Source organism: Trachemys scripta, chromosome 19 (genome assembly GCF_013100865.1).
Source record: "Trachemys scripta elegans isolate TJP31775 chromosome 19, CAS_Tse_1.0, whole genome shotgun sequence".
Taxonomy (NCBI): Eukaryota; Metazoa; Chordata; order Testudines; family Emydidae; genus Trachemys; species Trachemys scripta.
The window spans coordinates 11,520,013-11,535,198 of NC_048316.1; the positions used below are offsets into that span (position 1 = coordinate 11,520,013).

General features: G+C 49.6%; 1 protein-coding gene across 3 annotated transcripts in view; it reads right to left on the reverse strand.

Annotated features, from left to right (window-relative positions):
* CASZ1 (castor zinc finger 1) overlaps window positions 1-13,599 on the reverse strand; it is a 263,137-nt gene extending 249,538 nt beyond the window's left edge. For 2 of the 3 annotated variants that reach the window (XM_034753250.1, XM_034753247.1), the window contains exon 1: window positions 13,477-13,599. The gene's annotated coding sequence lies outside the window, so the exon portion shown is untranslated. Of the gene's footprint in view, window positions 1-12,124; window positions 12,340-13,476 lie in introns of those variants that run through there. The other variant, XM_034753248.1, reaches the window with a different exon arrangement.
* Window positions 13,600-15,186: the final 1,587 nt, after the last annotated feature.

The following is a 15,186-nucleotide window of genomic DNA, read 5'->3' on the forward strand; positions in this document are numbered from 1 at the left end:
GGAGCGGCACAGCATGGCAGGTGCATGGCGGAGATGTTAGTGGGACACAGGAAGGTTTGAGCAAGTCAGGCCTCAGTTCAGCAAAGCTTTTAAGCATGTGCTCAACTTTAAGCACGTCCACAGACCTCACTGACACGTGCTTAGGTGCTTAGTCGAATCAGGGCCAAAACGAGGAGGGTCAGGGCACTTGTTACTGGGGTCAAGGCTGGGCAGATTTTTTCATCAACTGAAAAGAGGTATCAGCAATTGTGAAAGAGCTGGACCCTAGCTTAAAATTCAAGATGCTCAGCAGGAGAGGTCCCCATGGGCCAGAGGGTGGGGAAGGGTGTACACAGGTTGGGAAGGAGCAACAACAAGGGAGACCTGTTCAAACATGTGGGGCCTAACGGGCATCAGGCTTGGTGTCTGTCTAGGGCCAGCCTTGCATCCACGTAACCTCCACTCATGCCGCCCTCTGCCCAGCCTCTTGGGAAGTTCTGCCAGGGTTTGGTGAAGCCAAGGCAGCCAGACCAGCCCATCCGGCTCCCCTACTGGCTGCACTGAGGATGTGCCCACGGCAGCCTCATTCTGTCTTTGAAAAATCCTTCAAATTCTTGGGGGGCGGGGCTGTACCCCCCAGCTGTTTGCAGTATTCCTCCAACTTCTCACTGGCTTCCCATCGCAGAGGGGTCCTGGCAGTCAGCGCCACTGAGAGACTGGAGAAAGGCAGGCACAGTGGGTCAGCTAAAGACCATGCCACCTGGGATCACTTCTCAGCACCACCCCAGAGCCAGCTGACAGGACAAAACCAACCAACCAGGGCTAGCGTCCCTTTACACTGCCTCACCCTGGCAATCAGAGCTGGAAGGCCTTGGACCATCTCCTACTGAAGCTAACTCCGACCAAGCAGCTGGAAAGCACAACCTCATTACCGCTCACGATTAGTATTTTTATTTGCATTGCAGTTCTGCCCAATGACCCTTATTGGAATCGGAGCCCACATGCACACACCTAGACACGGCCCCTGCCCTAGAGAGTTTGCGCTCAGATTTAAAACAAGATATACAAGGCAAACAACAAGAGGGAAGCCAGGATGTGGGGTGAGGGGGCGCTGTAGGGTCAGGCACTAACATGAGCTTCCCCCCATGCTGCTCAGCCCAGCCATCACTAGTTGGCCGATTACTGCTTATTTGGGGATCTGCTTTCACCAAAATTTTATTGTATATTTTTGCCAAGTTCTGTTTCAGGGCAAATAACCTCCAAGCCCGTCTGTATCGTGGTTGGTGGCAAAACAGCCATTATCTCAGCTTCCCAGGTGTGCCAAGCCTGCCTTGAAATTACCCGTGGTGATGGAGCTGTCAGTTAAACGGGACTCGGTACCTTTTGTAACAAGAAACGCCGAAATCAAGGCTCAGCTTTCACTCTGCCTGTGCTCAAGCAGACGCCCAGAGACTTCAAGTGGGACCAGGCCTGAATAAAGACCACAGGAGCGGGCCTTAGACTGCGTATTGACCAAAGCCTGCCCACAGCCATGATGCAGTGAATGCAATTCTGCTGTGCAAAGGCAGAGGGCACTATTTTGGGGCCTTGCACAAGGTAGTCCATACACAGCTCTGCTCCCAGGCAGGCTCCCTGTCAACACTGGAGAGCATTAGTGGAGAGTAGGCTGGGGTGGGAGGAATGGAGGCATGGCCAGTGGATCTGAGCCTGTGCGGCTCAGCCAGCCACTCCCCCATGTAGGGGAGGGCACAGGTTGCAGGGGCTAGGCAAGGATGCAGTAACAGTCAGAACAGCCTGTGCTGGGGAGATCCTCTTCCTGCCTAGATCACAGCCACATGCGCTGGGTGTGTGTGTCCAGGATTGGGCCCTTTGAATGGGGCGGGAGCATGTGTGTTCAGCGAAGCTGGGGCCCCCAGAAGTTGTGAATGTCAAGCATACCACGACTACTGAAGCAGACGGTTTCAGATCCTGCTGAGCCAGCTTGTGGCTGGATTCAAAACTGAGTAAATTTACAGCTGTAAGCTGGGAGTTTATACAACTCCTAACTTGTTAGGGATGGCTGACCAAGCCAGCACGCTCGCTCCCCAGCCAACAGGACTTGGAGCAGTTAAATCTTTGAACACACGTTACATATTATTATTTCTTTAACTTTGCATAAAGGAGAGGAGCTGGGTGGGGGGTTAGAAGGGTGCATCTGTTTTTGTGCATCTTTCCCCAAAGCCGCATCGAAACGAACACTCAGCCTGGATCCACTGTGGCTTCTTGGGAACGCCAGTCACCTGGGATTGTAGCATACATCATAAAAACCCCACTGGGCGGGATTGGGAGACCCTCACGCACACCACCAGCACTTTACGTGTAAGTAGCCCCATGGAAACCAGCGAGACTACCTGCGGAGAGAGGTATTACCCATTGAGAGCGAGGGCCTCACAATCCAGCCCCTGTGGTTGGCAGACTCCAGCAAGCATCACAGGTACCAGCTCCCATGCCCGGCGAGTGCTCAGCTACTCCTGCCTTCAGTGCAGCCAGCTCTGCTGTGAGTTGGCTCAGTGCAGGAAAACAGCACCTAACAGAGCCCTTCCTGCAATCAGCTTCTCAGGGGCACACTGGGCACCAGGCTTCCCTACCAGGTCAGGCTCACACATAACTGTACGTGAAGCCTGAACGCCCTCTTCCCCAAGAAGCAGGGTTGGGTAGCGCAGTGCAGTCAGCAGCATACTCCCAAGCTACCGAGTACAGGACGGGACTTCCAGAGACCCTGGATGGTGACACGTTGCTCCTCAGTCTGGGACTAGAGAACCACAGGGTCTGGCTGCACCCAGCAGCTTCAGTCAAGAATCCCCTTGATACTCATTACAATCAAAGTCTCAGCTCTACTTCGAAAGCTGTTATTAATGAAGAAGCCCAGGGCTGAACAGACATGGAAGAAGGCTGGTCCAGTGGTTAGGGCACTAACCTAGGACTCCAGGGTCACAGGTTCAATTCCCTGCTCCCCATCAGACTTCCTGTGTCACTTTGGGCTAGTTAGTTTCTCTGGGCTTCAGCTCGCCATGGGGTTTACATCACTCCACTACCTCACATGGGTGCTATACAGCGAAGTCTTTAAGGGCTATGATGATGGGGGCCACAGACACAGATAGTCATGGAGACTGAATCCCCCATCCTGGGAGAAGGCAGTTCCTCCTGGACACAGCTGAGATGTATCAACAGGACTCCATCTCCCCTCTCTTCCACTCTGTCCTGCACACGTAACCTCCCGGAACGTCAAGAGTATACATGAGTTAAGGAACCAGATGAGGCTTTAAGGAGTCGCTCAGGCAGGATCAAATGCTCTGTTAGCATCCAGCCACCATCTAAGAAAATAAAGCAGTTGGGGGCTTTGATGGAGTCTGGCCTGGGGTGGGGGGGAAATTTCCTTGCTCAGTGGGCAGAGATCACGCTGCCTGCTGCTGCTCCCACAGTTTAAAATACTTAAGTCCTCCAAGGGGCAGCTTAATTTTCTTTTTTAAAAGAAAAGTGTCAGTCTAATTAGATAAATCCTCTGAGCACGTGGCCTGGAGTTCGTCATGGAAATTAACCTCCTCGAAAGATCACAGTTACTGAAATAAGAAACTGTGTGTTTTGGCATAGTGCAGTGAAATGGGAGCTGCAGGCTGCATTTCATACACCTTCTCTTTCATAAACCTGCCGCGTTTCATATCTGTCCCGCCGGCCCCTAGCACGGCACCAGGACTTTATCTCCAAATGCCTGTTTGCAAATCACTGCTGAGAGGCTATGATAACCCATGGGAGTCTCACTGGGTTGCCGGCAGGAGAGCATGAGGCAACCTCAGTAGAAAACTGGCCCGACCCGAGGCACTGGTGCGAGGGGCCAGTTCCTTGATCCCTGTCACTGACTAACAGTCCGACCGAGAGGACATGCTGCAGACACAGTGACCATGGCAGCCAAGCTGGAAGCTGCTTTGCCAGCCTCACTGTCCAACAACCAGACAAGCATGAACCTGCGCAGCCCTCCCTCCCCTGGGCTTGGGGACAGGCTGAGCCGGGTGGAAGGGAACAGCTGCCAGGGATGGTCCCCCACCCACTGGGCTCAGCCTGCCTGCAGCCGGGACACAGAAGGCTTTGCTCAGTGACTCCATAAGGAGCAAAAGAGGCACAGAGTGTGGCAGGGGTTGGAGGTGGAAGCCCTGCTCCCCCAGCCATCAGCACTAGGAGCAAAACCAGAGATGTAAATCTATACCAGCTTCCCAGGGTCCCACGTTCCCTGCCCTCCCCAAGCACCCCAGCACACACATCATTACAGATACTCGGCCCTTCGACCGCAGCTTCTTCAAGAGGAGCCCCAAGCACTTTGAAAAGGTGAATGAACGGAGTCTCCAACTCTGTTGTACAGCGGGGGAACTGGAGGGTCAGAGCCAAGAAGTGACTTGCCCAAGGTCACACAGCGAGTCAGTGGCAGAGTCAAGAAAAGAACCCTGCTCTTTAGCCTCCCAGCAGATTTTAGACTGTCCTCCCAGCCTCTTGGACTAACTAGTGGCAGGAGTTACGCTCCCAGCCCAAGCTCAGTAGGGATTCACACATAGGTCTCAAGGGCTGACACTGCACTGTACCCTCTGTCTCACCAGTTAGCTAACAGGGCATAACTGCACCAGGACTCCCTACAAAATCCGAAGTACTTCAGTCACAACCCACATCTTCTCCGTCCCAAGAGGGTCCAAGGGTTCTACTGCTAAGCCTCCCCTGTCCATACGGTCCTTCCAAAGGAGCTGCTCCAGAACTAAGAGCTCCAAGAGAACCCATGCAGTCTACATCCCTTCCTCCTAGCAACTGCTAGGCTGGACCACCCTCTGTATGTGCCCAGGCTTGGGCCCGGCTTGCGGACTGTCTCCAGATAAGGTAGGACAAAGTGCCCTCTGGCCTTAGGGCTTCCAGGGAGCTGTTTCATTTCATTTCAGCATTACCGATGGGAGAATGAAAATAAGGCACTTTCTGAAAAGAAAACATGGCTCCATCGAGCAAAACGTCAGGCACAGGGAAAGGGCCAAAGGCACAAACCAATACGCTGCTCTGCAATCTAACATCAGCCCCACGTGTCTTCTAACATGCGAAGTTCGGGGCTGGATGGCTCAGGATATTGGCATTGGCATACAAAGCTTTTTTTACCTTCGGGCCACCAGTTCGATTCCAGCCCAGGTTGGTAGCAAGTGAAATTTACTATCCAACAGCTCTTTAGTGGCCTAAACAGGAGTTTGACGGGCCTCCGTGCAGTTCCCAGGGCACAAGACTTCACCTCCTTGTCGCAATTGGCACTAGTTAACAATCTCAGCAGACAGGTCAAGGACCGGATGAGCCATGGAGACTAAACCCCCATCTCACCTCTAGGTGCTGCCTCCAGCTCAGGGTGGGATCCCCTGGGGAGGGTGGCATTGGGGAAGCTGATGCTGCTGCTCCCCAGGATAGAGCTGCTCTGCAGATGGAGACCTTCGGTCCCTAGCATTGCCAGTCTGGCCCCTGTTTAGAGCTATTCTTTGCCAAGTGCAGGCTAGCCCTGGGATTCACCTATTCCAATAGCACTGCAACAAAGCACATGAACATAGGCACTCACGACTTAGTCGGGGTATGGCCTTATTACTTCAGGCCTCTCACACATCAAAGTCACATCATCAGGAGGACCCTCCCATGCTAGCTATGGGCACATACTGTCACTCAGAGGTAGGTCAGCTTGCACAGCTGTCTCAAGAGAGGGGACGCTCTCAAGTGCTATACCCTCAGCTGGCAGGACCACATGATCTACAGAAGGACCTAAAGATGCAGGGTTGCGTCTGCCTCTTCTATCCAGCCCTCGAGGCCTAGGATACCATCAGCAATTGCCAGTACCTACCCCACCCATCCACCTACAACTGGGCTCAGGGCAGAAAAAGGTCTAGCAAAGGGGCAGGGAGCTATGAGCATTTCTGAAGTGCCCAGCTCCGCAGCATACATATAGCATGGCGAGAAGGGTCCTACAAACAGGTGAACGTGAGACCTTCTTCCAAAAGAAACAAGCGTGCCCTTTGTGATCAGCGTGGTAAACGTGCAATTACAGCGGAGGCCCTAACGAAGCAAATGGCCTCCCGATTCCTTTTAGAGGGGGTGCAGACAGCCGAGGCCTTTAACACACTTTACTCATTTCTCTCTCACTTGCATGAAGGCTTGGATGCTCCGACACGATCGCGGACCTAGCCCACAGCTGTGGGGCAACGGGATGCCGGAGCCCATGATCCATCCAAAGGGGGGGGGGGGTCTGCCTTTTTCTGTCAGCCTAAAGTTTGAATAAAGGAGCCCACCAGACGGAGCGAATACATGCCTCTCTCTCTCCCAGCTGGCTTACCAAACCATTCCTATACTTTAAGCCACCTAGTGTCCGAAACTGTGCGTTCAGGATGTGTCCTCCCCTTACAATCAAAGGTAACTGGAGGCAGATTGCTTAGGAAATATAGAGAAGAAGGGAGTTCCTACGAGATGGAAACAAAAAGGGGCTGGGGTGGGGGAGCCTGCGATGAAGCACGAGCCAGAGACTGTCATAGGCTGGGGAGACGGGAACAATATTTTAGGCACTACAAAGTGTCTGATTGAAATGGAAAGCATGATGCGCACAGGGGTAGTGGGAGCGAGTTTAAACCCAGTGCGGCATGATTTCAGGTAGAGCGGACATACAGAATGGGGGATCGGGAAGGGGGACAGGCAGTCTTGCCCCAGTTCTGAAGTTTGTCACCGAGTGCTGTTTTCAGAGGCCGACACTTTGACCATGATGGCCAGCTCTGCTCTTTCCATCTCTGAGAGAAACTTGGAGAACTTTCCCCAGTACGGGCCGGTGCAACAAAATTGAAGCAGCCAACGGGCACCCCCCGCGTTAGCCCATGCCTGGTTTCTTAGAGACCACTTTCGTTGGCAGCTTCTCTCCTGCCCCCCGCCAGTCCCCTCCTCCTCGTTCTCTCTCTGTGTCCTCGAGACTCCTCTCACCTTGAGGAGTGTTAGGATTACCCAGCATTTACACTCAATGCTCCTCTTTATTCCTTAAGACTTATTAAGAATGATAATGAGCTCCAAAGCAGCCACACGTCCCTCTCTCTCTCCTACCCCCCTCCCCACCCTTCGCTCTCTCTCTCTCTACGTGCCTTTTCCGTCAAAGACACACAGGACAAATCCGACCAAAAAAAACCTGACAATATGGATCAAGGACACCGGGGGATTTATATTCCACAAATCCAGCCTTTTTTGTTTTTATTATTTCTGTTCAAATTCCACCCCCTCCCTTCCCCTTTGCCCCCTCCCCTCCACAACCCTCTTGGACTTTGTAACAAGAAAAGAAAAGAAGAAGAAGAAGAAGAAAGCTGCTTGCCTGAAAACCTCGTTAATGTGGAGCTCTTAAACGGTTGATTAATTTTAGAAAAATTTACGATGCGCTCTTGCTTCTCTTTTAAGCTCCAGTCTTCTACACCCAAAGCAAGTTAACTTTAAAGGCCCCCTCATGTGCCCGCTTGCCCCTTCTTCCCTGGCACCCCATTTGTAGATGCAAACATACCGATGAAACATAAATACAGTGACAGAACAGGGAAACAACTGCTCTGACGGGTGGCTAAAATGGTTCAATTCAATTCCCTTTAGCACAGCCAAGAAATCACAGCTTGCAAAACTCCCAACTTCCAGCAATTTAACTTTTCATTTAAAAAAAAAAATCCACTACAAATTGGTCAATTTTAAAAAATAATGTAGACATTATTTTATTTTAAGAGACAAGTCTTCCCAAGTTCGATCTGTTCACTTCACAGAAACCCCCTGATGCACAGCTGCATTCGAAACCTCAGAGTTCTTCCAAAGCCACCTTTAAGCCAGCTGCACTTCACCAAGGGGAAAGAACGGAACCTAATGAAATTTAATATATACATTTTTAAGTGTGTCCTGATCTATACTTTAATATTTCAGAAATCTCCCAAGCTCCCTCCTGCCTGGTATTTGCTTTTATTCTTTGTCTCCCCCTGCTAGAGTCTGTTTTTCTGATATAGACATCAGAAGGTTAAGGGCTTAATTATCAACACTGCTGAAACCTCAGCCTTACAATACTTAGGGGCTTCTCTTCTGCTCTTTAGAAACTAAATAGCAAAATCTCTTCTTCTTCATGTTTTTTATTGTTATTATAGTCTACTGCCTGTAGGTTCCGATTGCTGAACTTAGAAACCTCTCTGGAGGGTAGGGATGAGGGAGATATGGATTTGGAAAGAAAGAATAATATAGAATTCTAAAGGTGCCTACTTCAAGTGAACCTGAGGAGACCATGTCTCTGAACCCCAAAATAGCATCCACACAAAATATGATCCTAATGGTTCTCATTAACATAAGTCAGTAAAAAAAAATTGGGAGGAAGTGACTCTTTGATTAGTGTTACAACCCAGAATGGAAACAGATTTTAAAAGTTAAAGTAGCAGTGTTGTGGAATATGGAATCATTACTAGCAAAGTAGTGTACTTGATTTGATCAAAAGGGATTTGTTTTTTTTTTTAAATATATGATGCACACAAAAGCTTTGGTTTATGGAATCGAGCAGCGCTTTCATCTCCTCAGGAATTTATATAGATGGACAGTATCCCTCCAAAAATGAAATTAACAAAAACAAAACAAGGGTGAAGGGCGGTGCGCAGGAAATCACCATTTCGGTAAATCACAATCCCTGAGTTGGATAGATAGCAGATTCTGGTTTAATAGGAAGAACGAGAATTGGAAAAGGTAAGGATCACCCTTGCACCTGAAATAAACTATTTGCAATAGATTCTTGTAAGATAAGTCTCAAGTTTATGTGGACTTACATTTTTTCCCAAAAAGGTTGTTTTTCCAAATAGCTTCACTGTTTTGGATGGAGTAAATAAATATATATCTATACATCTATAAAATCAAGTCATTAATTCTTTCCTGGAAATTGTTTGAATTACAATCTGTCAGATCCAGATGAGCTGGCTTTTTTGGTCATTGACTCCCTCCTACACACACACACCCCACACCCACATTTCCTCATGGAGAAATAACCCCCTTCCCTCCCCAAGCCACCTTCTTCTGTTGTACAACTATCAACTGAACTCAAGCTTTCAATAGGTTTTCCCTGCACCAGGGCTTTGCTCTGAAACTGCAAGAATGACAACGTCATGTGTGGGGAAAGCTGACACTTACAGCTTTTAAAAAGAAACGGGAAAAAATAAGCTGTTGACTTCTTGGTTAAAGTATTCTCTTGTTCTAACTCATGTTCTTATGTCACTGGGCTAAAAAAAAAAAAAAAGAAAAAAAGAGGAGAGAGAGATATGACTTTCCTTGAATGATCTGTTTAACCTAAGCCAGAGGAAAAAAAAAGAAGTCATTAATTACTTATGTGAGCTATTGCTTCTGAAAGACAATAAACCTGCCTGGTCGCCATGGATATGACATATTTGCTCTGAAAACAACACAATAATTAGCAAAGGGGAAAGATACAAGGAGAATATGCAAACTCCTGAGTTTAAAGCCATAGTGTTTCCTTCCCCCCCTCCCCCTTTTACTTGTCAGAGTCAATTCTGTTTGCAATTCAAATCAAACAAATAAACAAAAGGTTTACAAAAATATATTTTTTTAAAAAGAAAAACTGATCGACTGCACTGATGAGCCAAAAGAAAAATAACAATGAGAAGCAATTACAAACCAAACAACTGCAGAGAAAATAATCTTATATGATGAAATTAAACCTATATTTAGGGTTGTTTTGGTTCGTTATTATTTGCATTTTTTAAAAAAGAAAAATGCAGAAGTGTAGTGAAAGAAAAAAGGAAAGTATTTTAGGAGACATGAAGCGTTTTGAGGACGCAGGTAGGAAAAAATTGGGGAGTTCACTTGGTTATTAAAAATGCATCATATAGGTCATTATTTTCTTTTTAAACCTACAACTTTACCCCCAGGAAGATGAGCAGGAAACACAATAGCTTTGTACCACGTTTGTCAGCTTGATAAATACACGAGCTCATGGTGAGTTCACAATTTTTAAGTATGTCAGAAATGTAAGACACTCTCCCTTTCCTCCACGGATAATGAAAAGAGGGGATCTTTTCTTAATTAAAAGAATAAAAACTGAATAAACTACAGAGATTCTCCTTTAAAAACTGGATAAATGTTACAGTGAAAATGCATTTTATATTTCGCTCTCATTAAGCTGAAACAAAGACTATTAAAACCTTCTCTAATGCAATAGCCTTCTGGAGTCTGACCTTCTACATTTAGAAAACAAGTAATAAATATACCTTAACATGCACTTTATCTGGAGAGATATTTGACTTTGAACTTATTTTAACATTTAAAAGGCTTGGGAAATATAAGAACAATATAGTTGTTACAAGTTTTTTGTTTTTATTGCTAAAATAAATCTCTTAGAATAAAATGAGCAGATTAAGGAAACATCACCCTGATAACACTTTCCCCCCCTTTTTATATTTTTTAAACAATAGTTTTTAGCTGGACTCTTTGATCTTGAAAGGGTTCTTCTATCTGGTCTGATGAGGGGGGAAAATGATCTGTTTTAAATGATGATGCAACTAAAGGATCAAAGCCCTGACTTTCTGCTTGTCATAATAAGCTCTGTCTTGCACAAAGCTTCAACTTCAGACTTTTTAATATATAAAATATAAAGGAGGCCAAAAGAGCCACTGAAAAGGTAAAGTCTGCAAACAAAAGGGGACACTGCCCCTTTAAACGTTTTAGTGCATATGGAGTTTGATTTCTGAAAGAGATCAGTTTAACATCTCCATAGAAACCAGCAACAGATTATCATCAACAGAATAAATAACTAGTCTAATAAATTAAACAGGAGGCATAAGATCTGGAAACTTGATTACTGAAGTTCAACAATATTCCCCCATAAACTCTTTCTAACTGCTTCTACGGTAGCTAACAAGGTAGCAACAAAGTATAAATAAGAAAGTGGGTGTAGGAAGAGAGGCAGGGAAACCACTGGGAAGCAGAAGTCCAAAGCCCTGGGAAGAGATTATTTCACCTTAAAAGTTATTACAGTAACAACAGAAATAAATATGTCTAGGTAATTTGGGGGAGGAGAGGAGAGAAAACCATTTTCAAAGGGAAAAGGTTGTAGTGGCTGCATATGCAGTTAAGGGTGGATGAAGAGGGCACATGAAATTTATGCGTGAAGTACATCAAAAGTTTCACCATTCTCCCACCCAAAAAAAAAAAAAAAATCTAGGCAGATGGATCTAACTCAGAGTGATTCAGAGCAATCCTCAGACATAACCCATCCAGAAAGTTTTCCAGACAAATTGCTCAGAAGGTTCAGTGAGACAGCCTCCAGGCTGGGATCAGAAAGCCCCTTCCAATCTCATCCTTATCCCAAATTTCATCACCCTTTACCAAATGTGCCAACTTTCCCAATGGCTCTTCCTCTCTGTCTCCTGCCACCCCAACCGGAAAACAAAAAGAAGGAACGACTCTCTCTCCACTACTCCAAGAAGGTTGTCATGGTACATACACACTACTTATCTCCCATGAAATCAACACCAAGCTACTGGTCAATGTCCCCACTCCCAGACTATGCTGGTTCACTTCTTCCCACCCCAGCTAGGGAGGTACAAATCTAAAGGACTTTCTGGATTTATAGACCCCAAGAACAAGTGCACCTAATTCTCACTTTCCAATTTCCTGGGGAGTCTGAGAAAGCATGACCCCTGTGCCAGAGACAACCCTTATGGGCTCATAACTGGCTGGGGAGTCATTAAAGATTTGGGGAGGCAGATCAGAAGCAGGCAGTGTCCTGGGATATTAACCCTTCCCTACCCAGGGGACAGGCGCACCCATGCCCCGCTAGGTTTCCAAGGCTTTTTATTTCTCCTTTTTTGTCAATGCCCCAAAGTGTCTTTTCCTGGCAGGCCCCAGTTTGATTGACGGGTCAGACACCTGTTCCCTTGTCCTGGGAGTCTCCAAACATGGAGAGTAGCATTCACCAAAACCCTACTGATCCCAGAGCCCGCCTCCCTCCCCACAGCGCCCTCAACCCTGCTCTCCTCACTCCACCCCTATGCTGATATCTACCCCCACCCCGCACAATCCAAGCAACCCCCCCAGTCCAGCAGTACAGCCCCCTTACCCCTATAGCGCCCCTCTGTGCGCCCCCTGCCCGGCGCTGCCTGAGCCTCGCCCGGCCGCGGCAGCGGATTCAAAGAGAGGAAAGAAAATGAAAAGAAAACGGGGGAAAAAAAACTTCCTGGCTCAGGATGGCAAATCAGCTGCGCATTCTGCAAATGCCACCGGGTAAAAATAACCTGCGGCTTCGCCCGGGGGCCGGGCACCGACTCCCCCAAACGCGCACCGAGCCCGGAGGCCGGGCACACCGGCTCCCCCACACTCGCGCGCCGAGTCGGGAACGCAGCGCAGCTCTCCAGGGAGCGCACGGAGGGGGCCCGGGCACCTCCCTGTCCCCGAGCGCACGGCTCCCAGCCCTGCTCCATCTCCGCTCCGGGACCCGAGCGTCCCGGAACCAGCGTGGGGAAGCGCCGCTCGCCGGCCTCCAACCCGGCCGCAGCACTTTGGAGAAACTTCCCTGGCACCGATCGCCTGCCGCCTCCGCCCGGGGACCCCCAGCCTGTCTCCGCGGCCCGCCGGGGTCCCCAGCCTCACGCCACACCTCGGCGCTTTCCCGTCGCTTCTGGCCCAAGTTTCTGTTCGCAAAAAGCGGGGGGGGGGGAAAGGGGGTATCGCTGCTGCGCTTCCCTTTCCCCCAGCAGCTGCGCCCCACGGGACCCCCTCGCTCAGTCACTGGGGACCCGGGGTACCTGCGCCCCAGGCAGGGAGCGGGGCAGGGCGGCAGAGGGGGTCCCACGCCTCTCCCAGCCCTTTCCCCTCCCCCATTTCCACGGCGATTTTTAAAAGTCCTGGAAATTGTCCGGCACAACCGGCCTCCCCCAACAACAACAACTCAGCTCCGGAGCCGGCACCGCTCTACCTCCCCCGGGCCCCCTCCACCCCCAGCCGAGCGACGGGAGCACAGGCGCCCTCCCCCCTCCGCCAGCCTAGCGTGAGAGTCCTGGACCCCGCAGCCCCCTCCCCTGGTTCACTCCCCGGGGAGGCAGCGCGCTGCACCCCCTCACTCCGCAAACAGCCGCCCAAAGTGCCCGGGCCGGAGCAGCGAGTGCAACCCCTTCGCAGAGGGAGCGCACCGGAGCCCCAAGCAGCCTGCAGTGCCCTCCACCCCCGCTTTCAGAGCGCTGCCCCCCCCCCGCGTGCAATAAACCCCCTCCAACCCCTCCCCCCGCCCAGAGCAATGCCCACCTGCCGCTGCCATGTGCCCCCCCCGCCTCCCTTCCCTGCCAGGGCCATGCCCCTGACTGCGCCCCGACCCCCTGCCCCGCAGAGTTGGGTGCCGGCTGAGGCAGGGGCTGGAGGGCGGGGTGGTGGTCCCGGGGGGCAGGGGCTGGGGCAGGGCAGAGCAGACAGGCTTACCTGCACTTGGGGCGGCTTTGGGTGACTTTCCAAGTCAAGGGAAATGTGTGTGTGTTTGGGATGGAGTCTGCAGCGCGCATGCGCCATCAAACTTGCCCTGATCCCGGATTTTTTTTTCCTCCTCTCTCTCCCCTTCGCTTTGATTATTGAATTTTCCTATTTCTAACAGGGGGGCGGGCGGCGCGCAAAACCCGGACTGGATTCCAGCCACCCTCTGCCCCGGGCTGGTGAGGGGAGGGACGGGGAGGGGAAGGGGGGGGGGAGCGGCAGAGGGAGCCGAGCATGGAATGGACTCGGCTCCAAGCAGGCAGGGCACCCAGACAAGGGAGGGGCACCAGTAAAACCCGGACTGGATCCCAATGCCCTGGCAAGAAAAAGAGAGGGGTTGTCCCCACTTCCCATTCAACAAGGGCAACTCCGCCTTCTCCAGTCACCGGGGCACTTCCTTGCCCTGCCCCTGTCACAAGCGGATCCCTCAGTCCACTGAGTGCTTGCTCCTGGAAATCTCTAAACTCCCCAACTTTAGGCAACTTGCTGAAAGTTGTATGAAAGAACCTAGTTTTTGCAGCCTAGTGAACTCTGCCATCCTAGTTTCCTTGGGCTACATTTAGCTGAGATCCTTCCTTTCTCTATGGGATGGTCTATTCCTTTTAAGTGACAAAGGAAGGGGGCTGCTTATATCCTTAACTTGGATTTCATTAGCAAACCACTCTGAGTTTATTATAGTTTATGGCCCCAATCCTGCAAGTATGTATGCAGATGAGTAACTCTGCACCCATGGGCCCCAATCCTGTAATACACACCATGCCAGCAGACCCCTGCACTTGGGAACAGCCTTTAGCGGGCTCTGCCCAGGTACACAGGTCTGCTCTGCTTTGCAGGATCAGCATGATAAATTATCCCACCAGGGGAGTACTCACATGCCTAAAATTACTCCTATGTATATGTATATATGCATGCAGGAGCAGGTCTGTAGTTTACACTCTAATAAACTCCTTTGATTTTTAGTTCTAGAGTTAGCTTATATTTTATTAAACCAGTTAATATATAATTTATTTATATTTCATGGGCACAATCCTGCAAAGCAAACCACACAGAGCCCCTCTATCCACGTGGATCACTCTACAGGGATTGGGGCCTTCATTGTTAGCTCGGTATTTAAGGGCCCAATCCTGCAGATATTTACCAACACAAATAACTGCTCTCATGCACTCACTGGGACTATGTGGGATAGTAAAATTACACCCGTGTCTTAAGTGTTTGCAGGAATGAGCCGTGTGTGTAACTATAGACTTAGGCCCTAATCCTGCATGTTGTTCTGTGGAGGGGGACCCCTGCCTACAGACCCACTGAAGTCAATGGGTTTGCATGTGGGGGCCTATCCTATAAACATTGGGTAACTTTACTCATTCCGGCCATTCCACGCAATGAGTTCTAGGTCAGCACATCCATACAGAGCTCCTTGCAGGACTGTCTCGTTGATTCCTTGTGCGCCTGTCTGTACTGACCTGTTGTCTCTGGTCTTACACTATAAGCTCTTTGGGGCAGGGACTGTCTTTTTGTTGTGTCTGTACAGCACCTAGCACAATGGGGTCCTGGTCCATGACTGGGGCTTCAAGGTACTATCATAGTATAAATAAATAATAATTCAACCATCCCTCTGATCTCAGTGAGATGACTCATGCGAGTAAAAGTTACTTATGTGTATAC